At 45.9% G+C, this 25,826-nt stretch overlaps 1 protein-coding gene across 1 annotated transcript in view; it reads left to right on the top strand.

The window, feature by feature from the left end:
• Positions 1-798: 798 nt before the first annotated feature.
• Positions 799-25,826, top strand: part of CHID1 (chitinase domain containing 1) — a 1,360,135-nt gene continuing 1,335,107 nt past the window's right edge. The window contains exon 1 of the mRNA XM_085644891.1: positions 799-933. The gene's annotated coding sequence lies outside the window, so the exon portion shown is untranslated. The remainder of the gene's footprint in view (positions 934-25,826) is intronic.

Below are 25,826 nucleotides of genomic sequence, written 5' to 3'. Positions count from 1 at the left end.
TTGTTCATTAAAAAAAATCTGAATAAAGATATTTAAACACAAAATATGAATACATTAATGTTAGAGCCCAGCGAGCTTTAAATTGAGCTGTGATGTATAGGCAAACAAATGGCCCCTCTGCATTATACCACTACAATGACAGGATGACCCACAAGCAATTTTTAGTCTGACACTGAATTAGACTCCGCCTCCAGCAGTTGAAGTTTTAGCTCACCCTGAAATTTGGTTCTAGTTGCGCTCCTGCCCCTCAACCCCTCTCCTTGGAGGGATGGGAGTTCTGGACAGCAGGATTGCTTACTGGTGGCTCTCCCGAGGCTGCAATACTTCAGTCAGAGGCTGCAGCCACCCTACACATGCCCTGCTGCTGCAGCCTTCAGGGTGTGGGTGTTGGGGATTGCATTGGGATTTGAGTCCGGTCCCCTTCATTGACGCCCAAGCCTTCACCAGGGAGGTGTGAGTGTCCTGGTGAGGAGGATCGCTCTGGTGGCTCTCCCGAGGCTGCGCTGCTTCAGTCAGAGGCTACAGCCTCCACACGCATGCTGCGTAACGTTTCTTTTATAACGTTTGTTACTTATTTTGAGCGTAAAGCTCGCTTTGCAGAGCCCACCAAATAAAGTAAACGTAATACACGCAGCGTAGCCTTAAAATTACTGGGAAGGCTCACGTTTGTATTTCTTTTCGCGCCCCAATAAGTACTTGACAGGTAAGCTTCGGGCGTCACGTGGCATTCAATGGCCATTTGGGATGCTGCTGCACGAGAGACACCGCCCCCTCACGGAAGCATCGGCTGTAGTATTAGAAAGGGGTGCTAGAGGCCTACATTCAGTATATTTTTGTGACCAGGGCGTCATTTGTGTATTTCTCTCGCGCCACAACACTGAAAGTCCGCTTCTCACTCCATCTATCCCGATACCCGTGGCCTGTTCTGTTGCAGTAAGTACTTGTGTCAAGCGGTCTACTGACCTATTTAGGGGCTAGCGAAACGAAGTATGATGCTGCGGTTCCCCGTCCCAAGATGGCGCTGACGCAGTTTTAAAGTCCTATGAAGTCTGTGTCTGTTTTTAGACGCCATACTGGAACGGGAAGCATTTCATTTATCGCCAACGTGTTGGATGATGCCTTTACTAAACCGTGCCGCATTACCAGCTTGTAGTTATTATGCATTGTATTTATGGATTGCTAACCCACAGCACTGACTCGCTTTATTATTGTTTTATATTTACTCATCGTTAGTTTTCCCCTTTCTGTGCTTTTATCTATATGTACGCGTGTAGGTCAGAATACAGTTGCATATCTTTGCTTAACAGGAGCATTCGTCGCAACCTGTCTAAGTTGTGACGATGACCAATGCTTAGCTGATAGCCATTCGCTGTAATTTCTAAAGCTGAACTCGTCCTAGGTTTTGTGCTTAAACAATAAAGTATCGTGGGATTTTTGTTTACCCATAGTAAACTCGTAGCATCTCCCACTTCGCAGCGGTGCATTTGTGACTGAAATGCTGCCCAGCTGAACTCTGCGTTGAAATGAATTGCAGTATATGGACTTTTAGAATAGAAATTCCAGTCCGGTTGTGGGTCTCCAAATCGATGTCAAACGAGAGCTATGCTTTCTTGATAATTTTAAGTCTCAGACGCTCACATCTATCCTGCCCAAGTCAAAGTAGTGAAGGTTTCAGTTGAGATGTGGGAAAGGGGTGACAAATTGAATCTCCATATACAGCCTTTCTGAGCAAAGCAGCACATCCATAATTAGCAGGAGAATATAGTTAAGTTACACAACACCATTATCCTAAGCCATTAGCACGCAGGCAGGTACATTTGTTTTTCTTCAGCCAGAAAATATAGAAATAGAATGCCTTATCATAGGGCCCTCGACCAATAGCCATATTTTTGGCTTTGAGGGGGCCCATCCATGGCAGGCCCCTTTTCATTTAGAACACCACCTTTATTATAGCTTTTGTATGTAAATGAGCTACAATCTGTTGAAATCTCCGCCACACAATAGTTTTACTGAACCCTTCCAGCACATTTTTGATACCCTCCCTGACAGAATATCAGGACAGACAGGCCTCGAAAAATCATAAGTTTTGCTAGACCTGCAGGTATAGTGACTTAAATAATCTACTCAACCTAATTATAATGCTTTTGACCTGTACACTGGTTTCAAATTATGTGATCTTGGGCACATTTTTTAATTCACTGAGCTGCCATTTTCTTATTTATCACATATACATCAGGGGTAAAAAGCGCTATAAAAATGCCAACCTTTTTCCCTCTTCTAACCCTCCGCTATCCTTCTGAATCCAAATAACTGACCAACCTATCCACCACTCCAATTACTTTCATATTTCAGTCTACTAATTCAACACTAATCCTTAATGGGTTCTGGAGTAGTGTGCTTTCCCCAAAAAAGTGCCTTGACGCCTCGTCTGGGGTAGTAAGCGCTATATAAATAATACAATACAATATGAGAGCACCTTTAAAATACACAAGCTCAGCATGTCTGCTGTATAAAAACAGCGTTGTTAATTTAAGAGACTAAACTTTTGCTCCCTATATAATACAAATCTAGCCACATATAGGATACACATGACTGCTAACTTGCCTCTTAATTCATTAACCACATTGTCATCAGTGTAGGGGCAGGCATGTTTCTCAAATCATGTTTAAAAACTATCACTTTTAATAAATACATGGACGAAGTAGTAGCACACTTATTATCAATTAGCAGATTTTCCATTTAAATGGCCACAACATTTCCCACTAACATGGGTTTACTGATCAAACTATATAGTGTTCGATGTCTGGAAATCAAGTTTCTGCAAATATTAGTCATTTGCACATCACCAAGTAAAGTGTTCTGATTTGTTTTGCAGAACTTATTCAGAGGAAGGTTAACCCAATTCTCATAAATCATTCTTGTATACGGTTGTATGCGTGACTGCCCAAATATCTCAAGTGAGTGAGCGAATGGCACCCAGGTAAATTAGTGCCCTCGCCACATTTCTTGGATGTTTTTGTTGGGTCCTCACACATGGCTTGCTTCATTATTGGACCCATACTCAACCCACCTAGTGTGAGTAGGTGAACTCTACGCGTTTGTAAGCAGAGCTTTTTAAACGGTGAACAGCAAAGGACTGTGTGAGGGATTGTTTGAGTGTGTTAAAATTGCCTCTTAGATCCTAAAGCAATGTTTTAATGAATAAGGTCTCTTTGCACATATTTGTCATTTGTGCACCACCAAGTACAGTGGTCTGATTTGTTATGCTCTTGTTTAAATCTTTGTTTGCATTACAATTCTGAATTGCAAAATGTTCTTTTGCAATTCCTGATCCATTTTAAAATAATTGTACTATTCATTAACACGCTGTTTAATGTTGTGTGATAGAACAAAAAAACGGACATCTTGCAGCCTTTTGTATCACAATGATTGTCAGACAGCTCACTTGTCAAAAATCTCTAACTGTATTAAGAGAAAGAAAAGTAAACCCCATTTCCAGGATAAGATGAGCACCAATTAGTAAAAAGAAAAACTGACATTTGACCTCTGTCCTTGAACAGCAATGTGTCAAGATAAAAACAAGATTTAGCGGCGTCTTTATTGCTCAATCACTTTCTCAGTGAACAGAACACCTATTCCTTCTAGCTTAAGTTCCCTCGCCAAAATGGACGAGTAATAGCTTGACGTGATAAAATCTGCTTTACCATAGTGAGTGGCTAGTTGATTTTTCGAGGCCTGAGTATCCCTACTATTGGACAGCTTTACTGAAAGCCTTCTCCTCACCTTACTTACAGCCTACTTTCACAGCCTATCCCTTCTTTGCTATTGCAGTAGCTTTAAGCAAGATTTAATGACAGTGTTCTACCACTGCTTAGTAGCAGTTTACCGCAAACCAAGATCATAGCCTAATAGCAGTTTCTCCTGCAGCCATTATATTTAAATTAGATGTCTTAAAACAAGCATTTCCAATGCAATCGGCCTTGCGTTTGCGAGAGTTAGAGCTATTGGCGTTTTAAATGACAATGCTTTTTACCTATGTGTTTTGGTTTGAAGTGGATGTATGTGGTGTGGAGTGGAATTATGTGGTCTGGATTGGAATTGTTAGTTATGGAATTGTGCGGGTAGAATTGTGTGGTGTGGGGTTGATTTGTGTTTTTCTTTGGTTATTAAAATTGATGTGAATGGATCACAACAATCCTGTAGGGAAGGCTGACACTATTCATCTAATGTAACTACGAAAAGGCAGTTGGGGACAAAGGAATTAAGTACAACAGAAAAAAGTTAATTTTGAGCAGCAATAAGATCAATTGCCTACTGCAGAAACATTTTTCCATAAACATGACTAAATTGTGCTGAAAAGACAGCGCTGTGATCACTTTTTCCCCAGGAATCTATCATGTTGTGCAAATCACTTAGCTAAAGTGGATTATTAAAATATATAGTATTTCTGCTTTGGGGACGAGTTATATTTTACAGTTAAACCATCATGATATTACAGAAATAATTCTTCATCGACGAAAAATTATGAAGTGAAATGCAACTTGTATTGCTCCTTAAAAAATGAAAAGGACATTGGCAGCATTAAATGAAGACACCCGACTGACAACCCATTTATGAACAAAGCAAAATGATTTCCACTGTTTATAGATTAAATAAACTCGGTTTTCCTTTTATGTCATCGCATGTTTCATGGCTGAAAGTGGAGAAAGGGTATTTTTATTAATTTACTATGCAAAAGCGGCAACGGTAGTCCAGCTACATTACGGATTGCATAATTCTGCACTGCGCTGCAGGCCTTTCTAGCAGCCAATAGTTGAAAGCAATGCCTTGCAGTGCTTTTACCCCACGCAAGACCCTGGACAACATGTTAACAAATAACCCCATTAGGGTCAAATCAGTTCATGCTATATGGACTCTCATGCAAATACCATTTGCGTAGTTCCCTATTATACAATTAGCTATTCAGCGCAAAATGATTTTGCACGGATGTTTGCACTCGCGCAAAGTTACTGTAATGTGGTCCCATCGCTCGCTTGTATAATTTGTAACAAGCCCCGGTATTTCCTGTGCCCTTGACGTTTTAGCACAAGGGTAGAAAAATAAATGTTGAATAATGAAAAATAAATGTAAACTTGCATACATTTCCTGACAGCCAAGGCAAAATGTTTCAGCGTTAAATAAATCGTTGAGGAAAGAATCTTTTCTCAAAGTTAAGTCAGTTTTATTGCTAAATATTTCACGCCTGAAATTTGTTTAAAGAAGTTCACAAATGGAAATTAAACAAATATCTTTGAAGCTTTGGGCATGCAGCCGCACTCAGAATAGCAGCACATCTCCCAGTCCTGTCAGGCCGGCCTCTCTGCAGATACTCCAGTGTGTTCCAAATACCTATTTTAATTATCGAAACATTTCCAAAGCCTCTCTTGCTGAAAGAGAAAGTAGCAAATATCTCAATTAGTGACGAGTAGACCTGTGACCCGGAGGGTGGTTTGTTTTCTTTCCATTGTGGGGTACACCGTTTATTGACCCTTTCTGTGTAACTTTGCCCTAAGGAGCAAGCAACCAGAGGCAGCGAACTACTTGAAGGCATGCAGTCGAGGTAGGGAACAGGCATCAAGCACCTCTCTTGGGCCTGAGAGAGCGGGAGCTGTAATGTTGCAGGGTCCTACTTCAATAATAAACACCAGGCACGGGGAGGTAACAACTAAATATATCTTTATTCCAATACAGCGGTAGAGCGCCGGGGAAAGACGCAACCTTGCGGTCTTATTCTCGTTCGCGCATGCGCAAATCACCGCATTGCCGCCGTCCTTGCGCGCTACGTCACCACGCAATGCGCGAGAACTAGAGCGCAACACTACATATCTCCCTCCTTTTATTTAAACAAAGAATTTGGGGTCCATAAAGTCCCTCGGGTTGCTTAGCTTCCCTCTAGTTCAAAGTCTCGGAAGCGGCTGGGTTTTACCACCACTCTGCCCGCTCTAGTGCGCCTTACCGGAGTGGAGAAATCTTCTTGGGTACCTTCTTCTGCAGGGCTCCCCCCATTGTCTCTTGGTGTGTCCAGTTCCTCTCTCCTCGGGGTCATACTCTCCTCTCCACACTGTTCCTCTGTCTCAGGTGTTACTTGCTCTCCATGCTCCTCGCTACTCTCTTCTGCTCTCCTGTCCCTTTCTACAGCTGCGTTACTTCCTTCCTTTTCTCTTGGGTTTATGTCTTGTGTCCTTTCACTCTCCTCTGGAGGCCATTGTAGGATCTTGTTACATTTGGACATGCGGTCTTGGGACCACACGTTCCCATCACTGAGCAATGCTGCCCTATCGTACACTTCTTTCACTTGTAGAGGTAGGCTGTATTTGCTGTCTCCTTTCATTTTCCGTATTGGCTAATCTGACTCTCACCCATTCCCCTCTCTCCCAGGGTTGTTGCCTTCACTTTTCTCCTCTGATTGTAGTATTCTGTATATATCCTCTGGGCCTTCTCTAGATTGTTCTGTACTACTGCCGGAGACCATTTACTAGTTATCGTTTTTTCTCTCCATGTTACATTGTCTTTGGTAAATGGATGTCTTCCTCTCAAAATTTGGAAAGGGCTATACCCCGTGCCTGTGGGGGTGATACGGTATGCCCATATCATGTTCTGTATCTCCTTCTCCCAATCTTTGCCCATCATGATGGCTGCTTGGATGCATCCCATGATGACTCTATTAAATCGTTCCACCTGTCCATTACTCGACGGATGATACACGGAGGTGTGTTGTAATTTGATTCCATTCCTCTCTGCATACTTGTACCACTTTTCCGATGTGAATTGCGGTCCATTATCGCTCAGGATGGTTCTCGGGGTACCTTCCCTGAGGAAAACTGAAGCTAAGAACTTAATCACTGCATCCGCATCCATTACTTCCTGGACATGTATCTCTGGTCATTTAGAGTACTTGTCGACAAGAACGCTCAGGTATTTGGGCGTTCCTTGGTTGTCCAGCACAGGTCCTAGAATGTTCACTGATACTTCTTCCAACGGGTCATTCAGTAGTGTGAATTTCCCCAGTGCCGGTCTTAAGGGATTCAGTGTCTTGTCTGCTCTTTGGCATTGGTCGCATTCTCTTACATGTCTCTCCACCTGGATATCCATTCCGGGTCACCAGTACATGTGCTTCGCTCTCATCTTGGTTTTCACTATTCCTAGATGTCCTTCGTGCAATAGCGCGACCAGTCTTGATACTAACGCTGCCGGGGGAATAACTTTCATCACCTCTGTACAGAAAAATCCCTTTGTCTCCCACTGACAGCTCCTCTCTGACGTCATAGAATTTCCTGAGTGCCTCTCGCAACAGTCTTTTCTCGGGCCATCCATGTATTATGTGCTCTTTGACCTACCTAATCTCTCTGTCGTCCTCGTACGCTTGGGTCCACTCTTGATTACTTGTCACTCTTTCTGGGTCTTCCATCACCGCTACCATCTCTTCCTCTTCTGTTGCTGGGTTGGGGGCTTCTTCCATCGCCGCCGCTCTACTGAGGTAATCTGCTACTTTGTTTCGTGTCCCGGGTATGTACTCCACATCATACCTGTATTCTAGTAACTTTAGTGTCATCTTGGCGATACGCGGTGTGGCACTTGCATGCCCACTCGAGGTGAGTACTTTGACTAACGGCTTGTGATCAGTTTTGAGTTTAAACCTCGTGCCCCATAGGAATTGGAGGAACCTTCCCATGGCCCACACCACCGCTAACATCTCCTTCTCGATTACACTATAATTCTGTTCTGTGGGTGATAATGATCTTGATGCGAAACTGAGGGTCTCCGTCGTTCCTTCTCTCCTCTCCTGCATGAGGACTGCACCCAATCCTTTCTCACTGGCATCCGTCGTCAATATCGATAGTCCAAGCGGGTCGTATCCCTGCAGTGGTACGGCTTGGCTAATGTAATTTTTCAATGCCTTAAATTCTTTTTGTGTTTCTTCTGTCCACTTGAACGCTGTTTTGTCCCTTATCAACTGTCTCAGGTGGTGGGTCTTGGTGGCAAAGTGTTGCACGAATTTGCTATAATATTCTGCCATCCCTAGGAAGGATCTCACCTCTTCTTTGTTGGATGGAGCCATAGCATTGCAGATCGCTTTCACATTTGCGCGTTTAGGCGTGATGCCCTGTCCTCCTATTTCATGTCCCAAATATGTGACAGACGTCATTCCTAGTCGGCACTTCTCCCATGCTGCGGTCAGCACACAAAGTACCTTATCTAGCTTCTTATCATGGTCTTTCCTGTCTGTCCCCATCACCAGTATGTCATCCTGGAAATACTGAATGCCCTCGATGTCCTTGAAGAGACGATGCATTAATTTCTGGAACACGGCCGCTGCTGAAGCGAGACCAAAAGGCATTCTGCGGAATTTATAGCATCCGAAGGGTGTTATAAAGGATGTCAGTTTCCGGCTTGATGGATGTAGATCTATCTGGTGATATGCAGAAGTGAGGTCAATAGTGGAAAACCACTTTACCCCCTTCGTCTTGGACAACATTTCTTCAATTCGCGGCAATGGGAATTTCTCCACTACTAGGCACTTGTTCAGTTCTCGAAGGTCCACACTCAGGCGGACTTTGCCATTGGGTTTTATGGCTACTACCAAGGGGGCCAACCATTCCGAGCTGTCTATGGGCTCTATTATTCCATTTTCTTCTAGTCTGCGTAGCTCCAGTTGTACAGCTCCTTTTATGGCTAGAGGAACGTTGCGGACTTTGTGTGATACCGGCCTGGAGTTCTCCTTGAGTACGATCTTGTGTGGGAATTTCTCTAATTTGCCAACTTTCCCTCCAAATACTTTCGGGAATTTGCTCTTCATTTCTTCCAGTTCCGGCCAGCTCCCAGGAGCTGTCATGAGCACTTGCAAGTCCCCTCCTGGGTCTAACTTGATCCATAGGTCCCCTTGATCCATCCATCCTAGGACGGATGGGCCTTTCTCTGCTACATATAGTTTGCACTCCGCACTTCTTCCCTTAAATTCGAAGTTCAACTTCCTGTATCCCACCATGGGAATGGGTTCGCCTGTGTACGACACTGGTCGTATATCCGGTGGTTCTAGCCTTGATCCCAAGCTGGGCTCGAATTCTTCCTTCCACACTGCTCTTTGGACGATGGTGTATGGGGATCCCGAGTCTACTACAATCTTGATTCTCACATCTCCTATTACCAGGTCGCATTGTGGTTTGCGGGAGCGCTTGCCCTCGATGCCTAGCACTTGCTCGTCCACGCATAATACACCATATTCCTCATCTTGTTCTTCTTCTTCCTCCTGTTGGTCTTGCATCACGTACTTCACCATTGGTCTCTTCGTTTTCCGGCGACAAACCTTTTCGTAGTGACCCATTATGCCGCAGAACATACATATAGCTCGGAACGCTGGGCAGCGTTTGTCCTGGGCTGCATGCGCTTGACTTCCGCACCTGTAGCACGTCGTAATGTTGTCTCTATTCTGCTTCCATGTTTGTCCTGGTTTCCCTTTCCACTTACTTTGTCCTCTTCCTTCGGGCGGCATGGTTTTACTCCTTCCCTGTGGTTCTGCGTCGTCCACCTTGTTCACCATGGTCTTCTGGGGGGGGGTCTCCCTTTTTCCTGCGTCAGCACACCTTTTCGACATTTCCGCCTTTTTTACCATGGCAATTACTTCTTTCAGTGATGCCTCACTGTTTGTCCACAACGTGTCTTGCACTGTTTTGTTGGTGGTGTGCATAACTATTTGATCTTTTATGAACTTGTCATTCAGGACTCCGTACTTGCACGTCACCGCCAACTTCCTCAACGCTGCCACATAATCATCTATGGATTCGCCGATTTCTTGTTTCCTTTGCTGGAAATTATACCGGTCAATGGAAACGCACACCACAGGACGGTAGTGGGTGTCGAGATCTTGTATGGCGTGCTTGAATACATCGTCATCTGCGTTCGGCCTGGGTGCGGGTACCAGATTCTGAAAGACCCTTATGCCTTCCGGGCCTAGATTGTGCAGGAGGATCCTTTTCTTCCTCGCGCTGGGGGAAGGCCTCCCCATTTTCATCTTCCAGGGCTGCAATATAGTTCTTGAAGTACTCTCTCCAATCCTCCCATTTCATTTGAGGTTCTCCTGGTCTCGGCAGGAACGGGATTGGCGTCGTCAGTGAAGACGCTTGCGTGCTCATCGTGGCGCGTCCTTCTGGTACCTCCCCTGAGCCTCTCACCTTGCATTTGATCTTGTCGGGGTTCTCCTGCTCCCCTGTCTCTGCGTGCTGCTGCTTCCGCCAGGGTCCCTTTGGATTGGAGATGTTCTTCGTCGTTTTTTATTGCTCTCTGCCCCACTCCTGGTACGTCACCTTGTGGTTGGCTTCTGTCCCTTCTTGCCGCCACTGCCACGCTCTCCCCCCGTGCTCCTTGGTGGTGGTTTTCCCTCCTGTGGTCCTCTGTGGTGCCTTCCCGGCTGGTCAGTGCTTCTTGGTGGGGTGACTAAGTTCTCATTTGTTTTTCCACCACCTTTTTTTTTCCCACCAAAATCCCTTCTCTCGTCGCCACTGTAATGTTGCAGGGTCTACTTCAATAATAAACACCAGGCACGGAGAGGTAACAACTATATATATCTTTATTCCAATACAGCGGGAGAGCGCCGGGGAAAGACGCGACCTCGCGGTCTTATTCTCGTTCGCTCATGCGCAAATCACCGCATTGCCGCCGTCCTCGCGCGCTACGTCACCACGCAACGCGCAAGAACTAGACCGCAACACTACAGGGGCAGCCCTCAGAAGATCCTGTAATCTAAGTTTACACCGAATCTGGGGGTGAGCAGGTTGTTTTCTTTTAAGTGGTCCGTGAGCTGGCGATTGAAGGCATTCTTCAGGATTTTTCGGGCTGTAGGGGAGGAGGGAGGTGAGTCTGTTATTCTTGAGTTTGTTGGGGTTGGCTGAGGGTTTCTTCAGGAGAGGTTTGACTTCAGTGTGCTTCCACGCGTCAGGGATGGTGACTGTGGTGATGGATGTGTTGAAGAGTACTGTGAGGGGGCCTCCAATTGTTTCTCTTCCTAGGTTGTAGATGTGGTGGGTGCAGGGGTTTGAGGGAGATCCGGAGTGAATGAAGTTCATGATGGAGGCAGTGTCTTCGGTTGAGAGCTGCTTCCAGTTGGTGATTCGGTGGTGGTGGGAGGCATTGCAGAGGTGGTTGAGGGCGGTGGGTTGTAGATGTCGGAGATCTTGCAGTGAAAGTAGTCTGCTAGAGTGCCACAGAGGGTAGAGTGCCACAGAGGGCTTTGGAATGGTGGATCATGTTCTCTGCAGCGGAAGGGCAGGAGAATTTCCGTAAGATGTTAAAAAGTTCCTTAATGTCATTGGCGCTTTCTTCGAGGCAGGTGTTGATGTCTTCTGTCTTGGTTCCTCTCAGTCGGTGGAAGTAGCTGTTTAGAGCGGATTTGAAGGAGTCCAGGTTGGCTCGGGTTTTGTTGGAACACCAGTGTCTCTCCAGTTTTTTACAGTGGCGCTTGAGGGCAAGAAGTTCTGGGGTGTAGCTTGCTTGATTGCCGGGTATTGTGCTGGTGGTGGTCTTCCAGGGGCCGATGGTGTCGGCTGCCGAAGAGATCCAGTTGAAGTTTTGTATGTCTGTTTCGAGGGAGTCTGCAGGGGCTGGTCTCAATTCCTTGAGGGTTGCCGTCCAGAGGGGTTCGGTGACTTTGTCCCAGTTGCGCCAAGGGAGGGAGGTGTGTTTCGTTGCGGCTTCCAGTGGGCTGTCGATGGAGGAATAGACGATGCTGTGGTCTGTCCAGGCAGTTTGGTGGGGTGGGGGAACTTGGCGTGGTCTTTGGTTGAGAATATGGGGTACAAGGTGTGTTCTGCGCTGTGTATGGGGCAGGTGACCAGTTGAAAGAGGCTGATGATACTCCTGTTTTTGAGAAGTGTGGTTGACTTGCTGTCATTGGGGTCTTCGAGGTGGAAGCTCAAGTCTCTCAGAAAGAAGTAGTTGGTGGAGTCTACAGCCAGGGGGGCGATAAAGTCCGGTATAGTGCTGCAGAACCAGGGGCGGACCAGGTGGTCAGCAGGCAAAAGTATCTCTGGTTGTTTTGGTGTTGAGCTTGATCTGGAAGTTTAGGTGTTCCATGAATGGAACTGTGTTGTTGTCCAGGGCGATGTAGTTGAGGGAGTCCTTGTGGATGATGGCAATGCATCCGGGGCGATGTAGTTGAGGGAGTCCTTGTGGATGATGGCAATGCATCCGCTGAGTTTGTTAGGGCGATCGCGGTGGATCATCTTGTTTCTATGGGGTATAGCGGTGGCTATGTCGGATGTGGACGCTGAGGTGAGCCAGGTTTTGGTGATTAACATCACGTCGGTGGGTCAGGTGGTTATGGTGTCCTAGATTTCCGTGCGTTCTTGCCAAGAGATCTGATGTTGAGTAGTGCGCAGTTTTGCTGTGGTCTCTGGTGGAGTGCGTATTGCTGATTGGATGTTCTGAGGGTTCTTATGTCGCAGGAGAAGTGGCAGTGGGGGCAGGTGAAGGGTCCATCCATGGAGCGTGGCGACTTGTTGCAGCAGTTGTTATCTCGAGTCTTGGGTTTGAGGTTTCGGATTTTGTCTGAGGAGTATTGGCGGCGGGCTAAAGGTGTCCTGGCTCTGGGCGTGTACGGACGCAGATGCGCCAGCTGTGTGGCCTCCATTAATTAGCCTTGGGAGGCGGGATGGGCAAGCAGGAGGAAGGGGGTTGGGCGGGAAGATGGCAAGGTAAAACCGGAGTGAGCCGTTTAGAGCATCAAGGAGGCAGCAAAAAGTATACAAGTGAAACAAAAGCCAGAAAATGCAATCCACTAGGTTAAAATTACATGGGGCAGAGAGCGAACAACCACTCTAGCTGCACAGGCAGTAACTAAAATTAAAAATTACCAATAAACAAAAAGCTCAAAGCTGCACAGGCACGGACTCCAATTTACCAATGCACTGGGGAGCTCGCCAAATAAGAAAGGCGGGAGAACTGTAGGGTGACCGGGGATTGAACTGGGGACACTGTGAGCTGGCGACAGGAGGACCGGATGGTGCCTCTCTGCTGGGAGGCTGCCCAGGAGGAGTGTCAACCTGTAGTGCTATACTCTTTGAAGCAAGTTTCCTATGGTGTGTAGGAGTGTGTTTTGCTGACCGTGGTTAACCCGGCCTCAATTAGGGCCTGGCAGCCAACTTTGTCATAATGAATGTCGCCTTGTCCTCCCCCCCCCCCCCCCTCCCTGCACGTTTCACTGTTTATTTTTGCAGCATGAATATTTGTGTTTATTTTCACGAGAACACTGTACCCTATTCATTAATAATAGTTTGCTTTTGTTCATGTGTGTAGTTTCTTTCACCGTCTCTGGATGGCATTAGAATAGAGAGGGCAGAATAATTCGATGTCCGGACCGGAGGCGAGGATTATGCTTATCTTCCTTCACTTTATTTGATAGCAGCCTGATTTTGAAAAACATATGCAACAAACTACCATTCCCATGAAGCTCTGGGAATGAGAACTTCAACTTCCAATGGGAGAACAGCTCCCTGCAACCACCAATCAGGTTCACATAGTCCATAATATAGTCCTTCAACTATGTTCCCTCTTCCTCTTTCTTCGCTGCTCGCAGACATAAGATAAGTGCCTTCTCTTTGACTGCTTTGTTTCCTGTGAATTTTTTCTATGGTTTTCATTGTTTATTCCTAGATTTTGTAATTGCTCATTACGTTTGCTTTGTATACCCAATTTAATTTCCGTTTTGTTTGAATTGATTGCGTGAGCGCACTGCGCTCCTTCACGATCGTGCTTCTTGGTGCAGCTCTGAAATGCCGTGGGGACCCCCCACCGATAGTGGGCACGCGTGTGTTGCGCCAGACCGGCGCAGTCACGCAGCTTGGTTTCCCCTCACAGCATGAACTGAGCAGCGGGCCGAAGCTGAGGAGTTTGCCGCCTGGAGAGTTACGTCGCCACAGTGGGTCAATACAGCCCGGTTGGGCTTTAATTACACCAATGTTTCCTGACGCCTGTACAGGGTCTTGTATGCACTCTTTCCCCAATGCCCCAGGGGGTCTGTATTGGTATCAGGTAGTGACACTGCACAGGAGGACACATTTCCAGGCAGCCCGCCCCCATAATTGTCAATCTCTTACACCAGGAGTTTTGTGTCTTCTGGCTTTTTCCCAATTAATCTGCAGCACCGCTCACCCATAAATTTGGCTGTAACCCCAGCCCCACATTGACAGAAGTTGCCTACTTGTCTTGGGTCCCCACAGGATGCTGTCAGCGCTTGTTGCACAATCGTATTTATCAGCGTAGTGTCCCTGTAGTTGCATTTTGCAGACCCCCTCCCCTGCCTTTTGCTCTGTGGTAAACTATGGTTCTGGTAGGGTCGCTGTCTCTTTTGGCATGGCGAATTTCAGGGGACGATGGTCGGTCCCGGACCTTCCGTGCCAAGCTGAAAGCTTCTTGGCATGGGCCAGCAGTACCAACAAGCATTACTCCTCAGCGTGGGGCAGGTGATCCCGTTGGTGTTTGCTATGGGATCATGATCCCGTGGACACTGAAGTAGTTCACGTTCTAAATTTCCTAGTCTGGTTGGCGACAGACGGTTTGTCCTAAAGGACCATTTATACTTTATGTTCAGCCATTTCAGCTGGTCGTATGCCAGTGGAGGGCTCCCCTTTGGGAGAACATCCTTTTGTATGTTGTCTTCTCAGGTGGACATGGCTCTCTTTGCCCCCGGAACCTTGTTACTTCACTCTTTGGGAGGTAAACCAGGTGCTGAATCTGTTTTCGTCCTGGCAACCGAAACCAATACTTGTCCAGGAAAGAGCAGTCTGCCAAATTTGCAGTGTTACTTTGCCTGATTTCATGTTGCAGGGTTTCGGATGTTCAAGCCCTAGATATTGTGGGCAGAACTCTTTCTCCGTCCGGAATCTTTTTCACAGTAAGTAGAAGGACAAAATGTAACAGCCGGGTCATATCGTTCCCAGCGTTTCCGGCGTTTCCAAGACTTTGTGTGATGCAATGTCTTAAGGCATATGAAGATATGTCAGAAGACTTTCGTCCCCCAAGGGAACATAGCTTTGAGGCTTCAAAAACCGTATAGGGTTGTTTCGTCTCCTACCATAGCCCGCTGGGTTTGGTGGGTTATGCAAGAGGCTGGTATTGATCTCTCTTCGTTTGGAGCTCATTCAGCATGTGGCGCGTTGGCTTCAAAGGCGTTTGCTCTGGGTGCCGGACTTGAGAATATAATGAATGCGGCCGACTGGTCTTCAGACGCTACCTTTTAAAACGTTTTTACTTCAAACCAATCTTGGATATGGCTCACTTGGTCGTGAGCAAGCTTTAAACTAGCATAATCCTCACCTCCGGTCCTGACATAGAATGACAAATTTCCTAGCTATCGTAATGGAAAATTTCAATACTATTAAGGACTCTGAGGCGAGGATTAACCATTGAGGCATATCTTGATGACCCTCTCCGTCACTAGTAAGTATTGATTTTTCTTCCAGAACTACAACTGTATAATGTTTTACATGAGCTTGTTTATACTATTACTTCTCATTGCTGTTCTTTAACCTTCAGTTGGTTTTAATGCTATATGTTCCTCTGCAGAGTTTAGTGCTGTTTTCTTTTCCCGACAGTTAAATTACTTTTTGTTTTATAGGTGAGGAAATATGAATTTTGTGATCAGTTATGTCCCCTATCGTAGACCCCAACGGCTCCATGTGCATGCTATAAGTACATGTATGTTCCCTCCAGTTCCAGTTTTGAAGACGCAAATATATGTGCGTCCACCGTCAACATGTCCTCTTTCAGATCCGCCATGAATGGGTCAGATATTCCATTCCTAAGTATGAAAGGCCACCGACTTTATGTGGTTCACTTTCCACATTTTACAGATTCAGGCGAGTAGGCCCAGAATTCTGTCATCAAGCCTTTTCCTGCCTTCTGCCTCTGAAAGCTCCAGTCTGAGCCTGCATCTGTATCCATGAACTTTGTCCTACTCCCTGCGCGGCTAACGGTGCCTGATCCAGCCTGTTGCCTGCCAAAAACTGTATTTCACCTTCAAGATTATCTGCTTCGCTCCTCATCCGATGCATTCCTGTCTAGTAGTTTAGGTAAACATTCCTCCAGCTACCGTGCAAAGGGCCAGGCCTCGCTGTCCTCATGCAAGTAATTCATAGCCCCCGTTACCATGGAATATTCCTACCCCCTCGCATCTCATGTAGACACTTAGACGCTTGTACACGCATTAACAGTCAGTATAGAATAGATTCTATCCTAGAGACCTTTCCTTTTGGATAACACAGTTCTTTAAACATAGGATATTAGATATGATTTGGGATTAGGTTGACATGACCCCCAGACTTCTGTCTCCACATGTAGAGCTAAATGTCAAGTCCCCTTCACCCTCTAGTTGCACGTCAATCACACGTCATGCGGCTGCGCACGCATCTCTGCCAAATATTTTTGCTGACATTGCAGGATTCTCTTATGGATCCACCCACTTGTGACATCATGTATAATGACGTTTATTAAATTACGCCCATATGTCCGCCTCTATTAGTTACGTATGCACATTTTATCTGTATTATCAGCTGTTACGCCTCTTGCATCTGTTTCACTGTAGTGCATTTTTCTATAAAACTGATTATCTGTCAATAATGTATGCCCTTCCTTCCTGAACTTTCGTGGTGATGGAATAGAAGCCTGCAATTCGAATTGTATTTCCTTTGTTAAGGAATAAAGCCTTTTAGAACCTCTAATACCACGGATTCTGCCTCTTATATTTACTGAGTTATTCTTACTAGACTTTACCGCATAAAAAATAGTACCGGTAATGAAATATTTACCACATAAATTGGCGCCCGAATAGGGACACTTTCTCATCTCACGCGCCGGCGGTGCGTTGCAGGCCCGGTCTCCTGCCACAGCTGAACGGACAAAAACGCGTACCTGCAGGATTTCCTGTATCTCCCTCCGGCCAAGCGGAGGCGACTGAGGCTGCGATCAACACCCAGACGAGGCGGTGAGAAGTGCGAAGTATCCCGACCAGAGCCTAGCTGAGAGAGCAAGATCCGAGGTATACAGAGGCCCGCCAGGTTCCGAAGTTCCGAGCCCAGTCGAGTCGAGTCCAGTCCGGTCCAGTTTCAGTTCCGTTCCGAGGCCTTCCGTTCCGAGCTACCCGGTGAGTACCATTACCGGGGAGGCATTTAACGTGCACATAGTCTGTGCCGGTCAAGACGGGTTTGGGTACACAAATCCGGTCTGCACTGTTTCAGCAGTGTATCTGTACTGTTTAGCAGTATATCTAGTATGTCTTGCATATAAATAAGTATTATCTAGTGTCAGTATTATGTCATTAACTAGTTTTCTATTAGTTATCATCGTTCGTTAAAACTGTTAAGTGTTGAATGTTTTAATACGTTCTATATATTGTGGTGTGAATGACTGTTCACAGAGAGTCCGCCTACCACCGTACAAGTCAGAGGCCTCCGAAGTCATCTGCGGCGTCCCCCAAGGATCATCCCTGAGCCCCACCCTCTTCAACGTCTACATGATCCCCCTCGCGGCCATCGTACGCAAACACCACCTCAGCATAATCTCCTACGCCGACGACACCCAGCTGATCCTCTCCCTGACCAACGACCCCGCCGCCGCCAGAGCCAACCTGCACGAAGGGATGAAAGAGGTAGCCGAGTGGATGACGACCAGCCGCCTGAAACTGAACTCGGACAAGACGGAGGTCCTCATCCTGGGCTCCTCACCCTCCGCCTGGGACGACTCCTGGTGGCCTCCCGCCCTGGGCACCGCACCCAAACCGACAGACCATGCACGAAACCTGGGCTTCATCCTGGACTCCTCCCTCTCCATGACCAGGCAAGTCAACAGCGTCTCCTCGGCGTGCTTCAACATCCTACGCATGCTACGGAAGATCTTCTGGTGGATCCCCACAGAGACCAGGAAGACCGTCACCCAGGCCCTCGTCACCAGCCGACTGGACTACGGCAACGCCCTCTACGCCGGGACCACCGCCAAGCTCCAGAAGAGACTCCAGCGGATCCAAAACGCCTCAGCCAGACTCATCCTCGACATCCCACGATCCAGCCACATCTCCGGACATCTGAGAGACCTTCACTGGCTCCCCGTCAACAAGAGAATCACCTTCCGCCTCCTCACCCACGCACACAAAGCCCTACACGACCAAGGCCCGAGCTACCTCAACAGCCGAGTCAACTTCTACGCTCCCAAACGCCACCTCCGATCAGCCAACCACGCCCTCGCCGCCGTCCCCCGCATCCGAAGAGCGACTACAGGAGGAAGGTCCTTCTCCTACCTGGCTGCCAAGACCTGGAACTCCCTCCCGTCCGACCTGCGCCTGACCCAAGACCACCTCTCCTTCAGGAAGAAGCTGAAGACCTGGCTGTTCGAGCAGTAGCGGCACCCCCCCCCCCCCCCCCCCCAGCGCCTTGAGACCCTACGGGTATGTAGCGCGCTTTATAAGTGTCATTGATTGATTGATTGATTGATTGATTCATTATTGTGTTCCTTGTATAAAGTGTGTTCTAGTAATAAGGTCTAAAAATGCCGCTCTTTTCGAAACTAAGACAGATCAAAACCAGAAAAGGGGTACTCGAAGAAGCTGTTCCCATCCCACCTAGGGACACTCCAGGATACTTTATGTATCATAAGCATGGCCTAGATGCCGTCTTATTTCTTGATTTATGGGTGGACTACACCAAGGATTTGCCAGAAAGTCAGAGATGGCCCGCAGCGGGGACCTGGGATGCAGATTGCATCATGAGAGTAGAAGAAGAATTATGGAAAAAGAAAGCCAGACAGTCACAGAAAGATGCCATTGAATTATGGCGTAAAGAATCATATAGACGTACAGAAAAAGCACTCAGACAGGAAGAGAAAGGTAGAGAGAATTCAAATAAAACTCGAGAAAATCTATTACTTGAGGAAGGTACCCGAGTAAAATCAGAACAAGTAGATAGACAAAGAAACACTCTTATGAATGGTATGTATCCTCTTCTGGCCGAAGGGTTACCTAAGGCTACCCCGGAAATACCAAAAGACTTGACTCCTCCACTGCTCCCGATAAAAACACATCCCAAAACACATCCCAAAACAGCAAAGGACGTTTTTCTTTCCTCCTATTTAGATGACGTAGCTCCCGAGTATGCTAATGCCATACCACCCACACCGCTTGCCGATGGTGTTCAACACCAAGAGCATCCGTCTGTATCCCCGCAACTACAAACTCCTACACAAGTTCCCACAGGTCCGTCCGTTTCTACAGTTTTTCCCGCATCTACAATCTCTATCCTACGTCCAACGAATCCTTTCGTGCCTAGCACCTCAGATGGTGCTACAGGAGGTACGACAGACATGTTTGCCACACCGCCGCGAAATAAACAGACCCTTAGAGATTTAGCACTCCAACGTACACCTCAACTTGCGACATCCGACATGTTTAAAGAACAGCTTGTGGATTGTAGATACGATCCAGTGCCAGGTAGACAGGACAAATTGCTCATATCATCACTACGTATACGACGAGCTACATTATATTTAATGACGATACCAGGAATGGTTGAACACCTAGACGATATATATCGCTTTGTCCAAACAGGGCGAGGTCCAGAAAGTATTAACGAAGCTATGGAATACCAGAAAGTGGATGTCCAAAGACAACTACTACGTTTTTTCATAAATTGCGTAATTAGGAATCAAGACAGGCCTGGGGCAGATCACGATACTATGCAAAGACTTGCCAAATGGGGTCAGAACATATCAGAAGAGAAACATGATAGACAGGCGTGTATAATCGCCATGTGTCGAAAGATCCGCAAGGAAGTAGAACGAATACATAAAGAAAGACGAGAAACAGACAGAGTAGAATCAGAAGAAGAGGAGGAGCAAGAATCAGAACAATTAGAAACGATAGCTTATGTAGGTAGAGGAAGACCCCATAATAATACTAGAGGTTTTAATGACCCGATACGTCCGATACGTCCAGAATATAATAGACATTTTCAAACCCCTATGTTAAATACAAGATCCCCTGAACACCTATTCCAAGCCGCTGATAAATTACTCCGAGATCGAAGGGGGTACCACATGCTCGATTCCATGGACGAACAAGAATTAGCCAGGTCAGCAGTACAATGGGCTGACAGTCCCAGCGAATACAATGATGATGTACTTGCACACACGTTTCTGAATCTTGATCCATACGAACAGCGTTTAGCTAGTATATACATGATTCAACACCTCCTTATATTATATAAAAGCCAACACTCCGATCCAGGACCCTTACCTGACATATTGACAGAACTACTCACGAATATATGGAGAGGGTCAGGTACTGATTTGATTAAAGAAATTCTAGAATTTCGAAACCAATATTTAACTTTCGTATGCTCAGAACACGTTCCAGTTCCCATCATGGGAAGAAAAATGTATCACATAGATAGACAGAACCCGTTACGCGAAGTACACCCAATCAGAGGTGACGGTAATAACTTTACACGCGTGTTTGTGTACACGCCTATAACTAAATTGGAATTATTAGAAATGAAGAAAGTAGTACCCAGCCATGACAAGGATCCAGCAGGTTTCCACCGTGAAATAAAAGACATGTTACTCATGGGAGAGTATACCTACCCCGACATTATGAAAATATTAAAAGTCCTATTACCCGCCGGTGTTTATGAGAAACTCAAAGAAAAGGAATGGGAGGTGGGAGACCAAAAGATAGATTGGACAGCATTAGAAAACGAAGAAAGGGCCCGAGCTGCAGGAGCAGGGCTTGGGGAAAAGACTACAGCACTACCAGGATTACTAGTGCAGGTACTGCCACGTTTATTAACTACGAAAAAGGAAGACTGGGGTGCAATATCAGCCTGTAAACAAAAGCCAGATGAAGACACTAGTGATTTCTATTCCCGATTTGAAAAATGTTTTGGTATAAATAGTGGCATAAAAGCCAGTAGTGAGTCATATCCACATCTGTTTGTGACAAAATTAGTTGAAAATTCTCTGCTGCAAGTCAAGAATAGAGTATTGAAATTCGAAAGTACCTGGCAAGGTAATACCCCATCACAGATGTTACAGATGTTACAATATCACCACAATAGAATTAGAGAAGAACAAGAACATGAACAAAGACGTATGAAAGATACAAAAATGAAAATGCTTGTTGCACAGTCAGTTCCAGCTGATGGTCATCAAAAGGGTGATTCCGCAGGTCCAACGAAAGGGACATGCAACTATTGTAAACAACAAGGTCATTATATACATGATTGTCCAGTCCTGAAACATAATATTGCCACAGGTAGAACCCAGGAAAGACCACGTCCACCTAGACAGGATCAGAATCAACAACAAATCCCTCAGCATGCACAACCTAGGTTCGCTCCGCAACAACTAGCTCCGCAACAGGCAGCTCCACAACAGACCGTAGCACCACCACAAGCGCAGCCTATTGCTGCAACACAAGCAACGACACAACAGATGTATCAGTATGCACAAGCAGATTATCCCGATTATCAACGATACACATGAAATAGCCTAGAGAGGGAAGTTGGCTTACCCCTTATAGAGGTTCCTGTAGACCAAGAGGGACCTTATGTACATAGTGAACTATTAGGGGAAGACAGAAAGTTTTTACTTGATACAGGGGCAAGCAGAACAACTATAAGACGCAGTGAAGTTCCAGGGGCACCCCTCTCAGGCTCACAAAATATTTCCCTTGGATTCTCAGGAAAACCTATAATCAATGACGTAACACAACCTCTTCCACTTACGGTCGGTCCATTGACACGTACTACAGATTTATTGCTTACTAAATCATGTCCAGAAAACTTGTTAGGTATAAAAACATTGAAAGCTCTAGGAGCCATAATATGTTGTTCTCCGGAAGGAGTACGACTATTTTTACGTGACTTTAAAGGTCACTACGTGTCCAGAGACATGGATCACCGACTGCAGAATTTACCTACACATTTATGGGCACAAGGCCCCACTGATGTTGGTTGCATGAATATTACACCATATCGTGTCACACTAAAAACAGGAGTAGTACTACCACGAATGCGACAATACAAGTTACCACCAGATGCTGTAGTGGCTTTGCTGCAAATCATTGACGAGCTTATTGCACAAGGAGTGGTTGTCGAAACCGACTCCAATGTATGTAATTCCCCGATAATTCCGATTCTTAAAAGAACGGATCCAAAAGCACCACCAGTATATCGATTAGTTATTGATCTGCGCGAACTAAATAAATGTATTGTACCACAATATCCTGTGGTCCCAGATATCTCTTCATTACTCACCGCTATTGACTCAGAAGCAACGTTTTTCACTGTAATTGATCTTAAGAATGCTTTCTTTAGCGTCCCAATCGATCCGGAAAGTCAATATCTGTTCGGATTCAGTTTAAATGGACGAAGTTTTAAATTCACACGCGCACCTCAAGGATTTACAGAAAGCCCCAGCATCTATAGCCAAGCACTGAAACGAGAACTTGACAGTATCCACATGCCAGTTAACACTGCCTTGCTTCAATATGTCGATGATCTACTGATCACCGCCCGAAGCGAACCTGAATGTGAGACAGCGTCACTGACGGTTTTAAAATTTCTGGCCGACACAGGGCACAAGGTGTCCCCTTCTAAGCTGCAATTCTGTGTCCAGCGAGTTGTTTACCTTGGGCACTCGCTGTCCAAGGAGGGAAGGCAGCTTACACCTGATCGCATCCAGTTAATTGCTAACATGCCACCACCCAAGACACAAAAGGAGGTGCGGGCTTTTATAGGCCTCACTTCATACTGTAGGCAGTGGATCCCTCAATATGCATTTCTAGCAAAACCACTCATCCAATTGACAACACAGGAGGCAGCCACATCGACTGTCCTTCCTTGGACTCCAGAACATACACATGCCTTTGAAAGCTTAAAGAAAGCTTTATGCCAAGCACCTGTTTTAGCAACACCATGTTACAGTAAACAGTTTACACTCTTTGTTACAGAACGCGACGGTACTGCCTTGTCAGTACTCACTCAGGAACAAGCAGGATCACACAAACCATGTGCTTATTTTTCTAGTACATTAGATCCCGTAGCTCAGGCTCTTCCTGCGTGCCTGAAATCAGTCGCAGCAACAGCTTTAGCAATCAGACAAAGCGATGCCATAGTGTTAGGACATCAATTGACAGTACAAGTACCACACGCAGTAGAGGTTCTCTTGAACCGCACACAAACACAACACTTGACTATAGCGAGACTCACGGGTTACGAATTAACATTGTTTCAGCCACACATAGAAATCAGACGTTGTAATACGTTAAATCCTGCCACACTGTTGCCAGTAGGCGGAACAGATCCATTGGCACATGATTGTGTCGAAGTCATTACTATCACGACGAAACCCAGACAAGACTTGACAGATATCCCTTTGTCAGATCCAGACTTGACATTGTATGTAGATGGGTCATGTATGAGAACAAATACAGGAGAGTTAGTGGCCGCTTACGCAGTTACAACAGACACTGACGTCATTGAAACAAATTGTATTAACACTTTGTCAGCTCAAGCAGCAGAGCTCATCGCTCTGACACAAGCCTGTATTCAAGCCAAAGATAAGAAAGTCAAGATATACACAGATTCACGTTATGCATTCGGAGTCGTCCATGACTTCGGCGTACTGTGGCGAGAGAGAGGTTATTTAACTTCTCACGGTGCCCACATCCAACACGGACCCCTCGTTCAAGCCCTATTAGACGCGATTCATCTGCCTACTACAATATCGATTATGAAATGCAAAGCCCATACAAAAGTTATCGATATCATTTCTCAGGGTAATGACCTAGCTGACAGAACAGCTAAACAGACTGCTCAGAATCAGACTCATACAACTGACGCGACAAAGACAATAGTTCCGACACCAACATTTTGCATGACAGTTAAGGATCCCGCCCTTGATGTAATTGACATACAGACACATGCTACACCAGAAGAAATAAAGAAATGGACTGAATTAGGAGGGATCCAAACAGATCAAGGATGGATGACGAAGGAAAAATCTATATGGTTTCTTCCCGACTCCATGGTTCAAGTCATCATTAACACGATACATAGTCCAGCACACCTAGGAGAAAAAGCTATGCTAGACAGCATTCAACACATTTGGTTCAACAAACACTTACGAGCCGCAGCTAAACAGAAAGTACGTACCTGTATGATATGTTGTCAGTGTAATCCAGGTAAAAGCATCCCCGTAGAGCAGGGTGGATTTCAACCTCCCGATCATGCTTTTGAAGTCCTCCAGATGGATTATATCCAGATGGAACGATGTCGAGGATTCAAATATGTTCTCGTAGTTGTCTGTGCTCTTTCCCGTTGGACAGAAGCCACCCGGTTTCAGATTACACTGCCCCGACTACTGCCAAACAGTTAGTTCGAGAATTCTTCCCACGGTACGGTTTACCACGTGTTGTCTACTCAGATAACGGTCAGCCGTTCTCATCCGAACTAATGAAACACGTTTCCCTTTTGTTAGGCTACCAATGGAAATTCCACTGTGTCCGACATCCCGAGGCAGCAGGTCTCGTGGAACGCCATAATCAAACTCTGAAAATTAGATTGTCCAAAATATGTAGAGAAAAAGGTGTCGATTGGATAGTAGCCTTACCAGTTGCGCTCTTTTACATGAGAATGGTAGCACATTCTCGAACAGGGCTATCCCCGTACGAGGTGATCTTCGGTAGACCACCAAATATGTGGGGGACGCCTATACCTCGCAAAATCACTGATGTTGACTGTAATATTCTGACAGATTACCTGGCTTCCTTGATGTCTGCACTACAATCTTGTCGTTCACAGGTAGCCGCAGCTTTTCCCGATAATACTGAGGTGAAGCCCCATGACGTGGTTCCTGGTGACCTGGTTCTGGTCCGGAATTTCGACCGGAAGACCCAACTGGAGCCTAGGTGGAAGTCGCCGAAGCTTGTTCTACTAACTACAAGGACAGCCGTGAAGATCGAGGGACGTAAAGGGTGGTTGCACTCGAGTCATATCAAGAAATTTTATGGACTACCATCTAGTGTGAACGCTCAGCCCTGCATTCCCTCACAGACAGACTCAAAGCTCCCCTTGGTTGAACTAAAAAACACTGAACTTTATAAACTGAAGTTAAGGTCTAGCAAGTCAGACAAATTGATTGTTTAAGTCCTCTCCAAGGTGAATCGGTTGAATTTGTCTCTGACATGTATCCTCTAGACCGGAATAGAGAAAGAAATCAACAGATGCAGCTTAAAAAGCATGCGTATTGTAAATCACTTCGTAGTCACTGCACAGTAACATTATTAATTTTGTTTTTTCTAAGTCTTCTGATCATCATTTTCAGCATACTATTGCACATGTATTACCCTATTCTTAAGCGTGCTTACAATGTAACTGCAGAACATTCTTTTAGCGAATTACCTCCGCATGAGTTGTCTTATAGATTTGCGCTGCGCAATAACACATTCATTAGTATGTTACATCATTCCCATCAGACCAGCAATGCCACAAATTGTTGGATATGTGGCCGACTCCCTCCCTATCAGAACTATAAGGGAGTTTTGCCCCTCTTTCCATATCCGTTCACACACAATGGCTCCTGTGGAGCATGGTTTAGTTTGATTAATTCCCTAGATTCAAATTCCGCAGTTTATCAAGACAACTGGGTATGGGGGAACCTGAACCTAGTTTTGCTTAAAGTCTGCTACCCTAACAAGGAGAGACTTCCCAAAAGAACAGGAACTGATCTAGAAAATGAAGTATATGGATTAG

The sequence above is a fragment of the Triturus cristatus genome, chromosome 3_1, assembly GCF_964204655.1.
Source record: "Triturus cristatus chromosome 3_1, aTriCri1.1, whole genome shotgun sequence".
NCBI lineage: Eukaryota > Metazoa > Chordata > Amphibia > Caudata > Salamandridae > Triturus > Triturus cristatus.
Note: the sequence above shows the minus strand (reverse complement) of the source record. Positions and strands in the feature narration are given on the sequence as shown.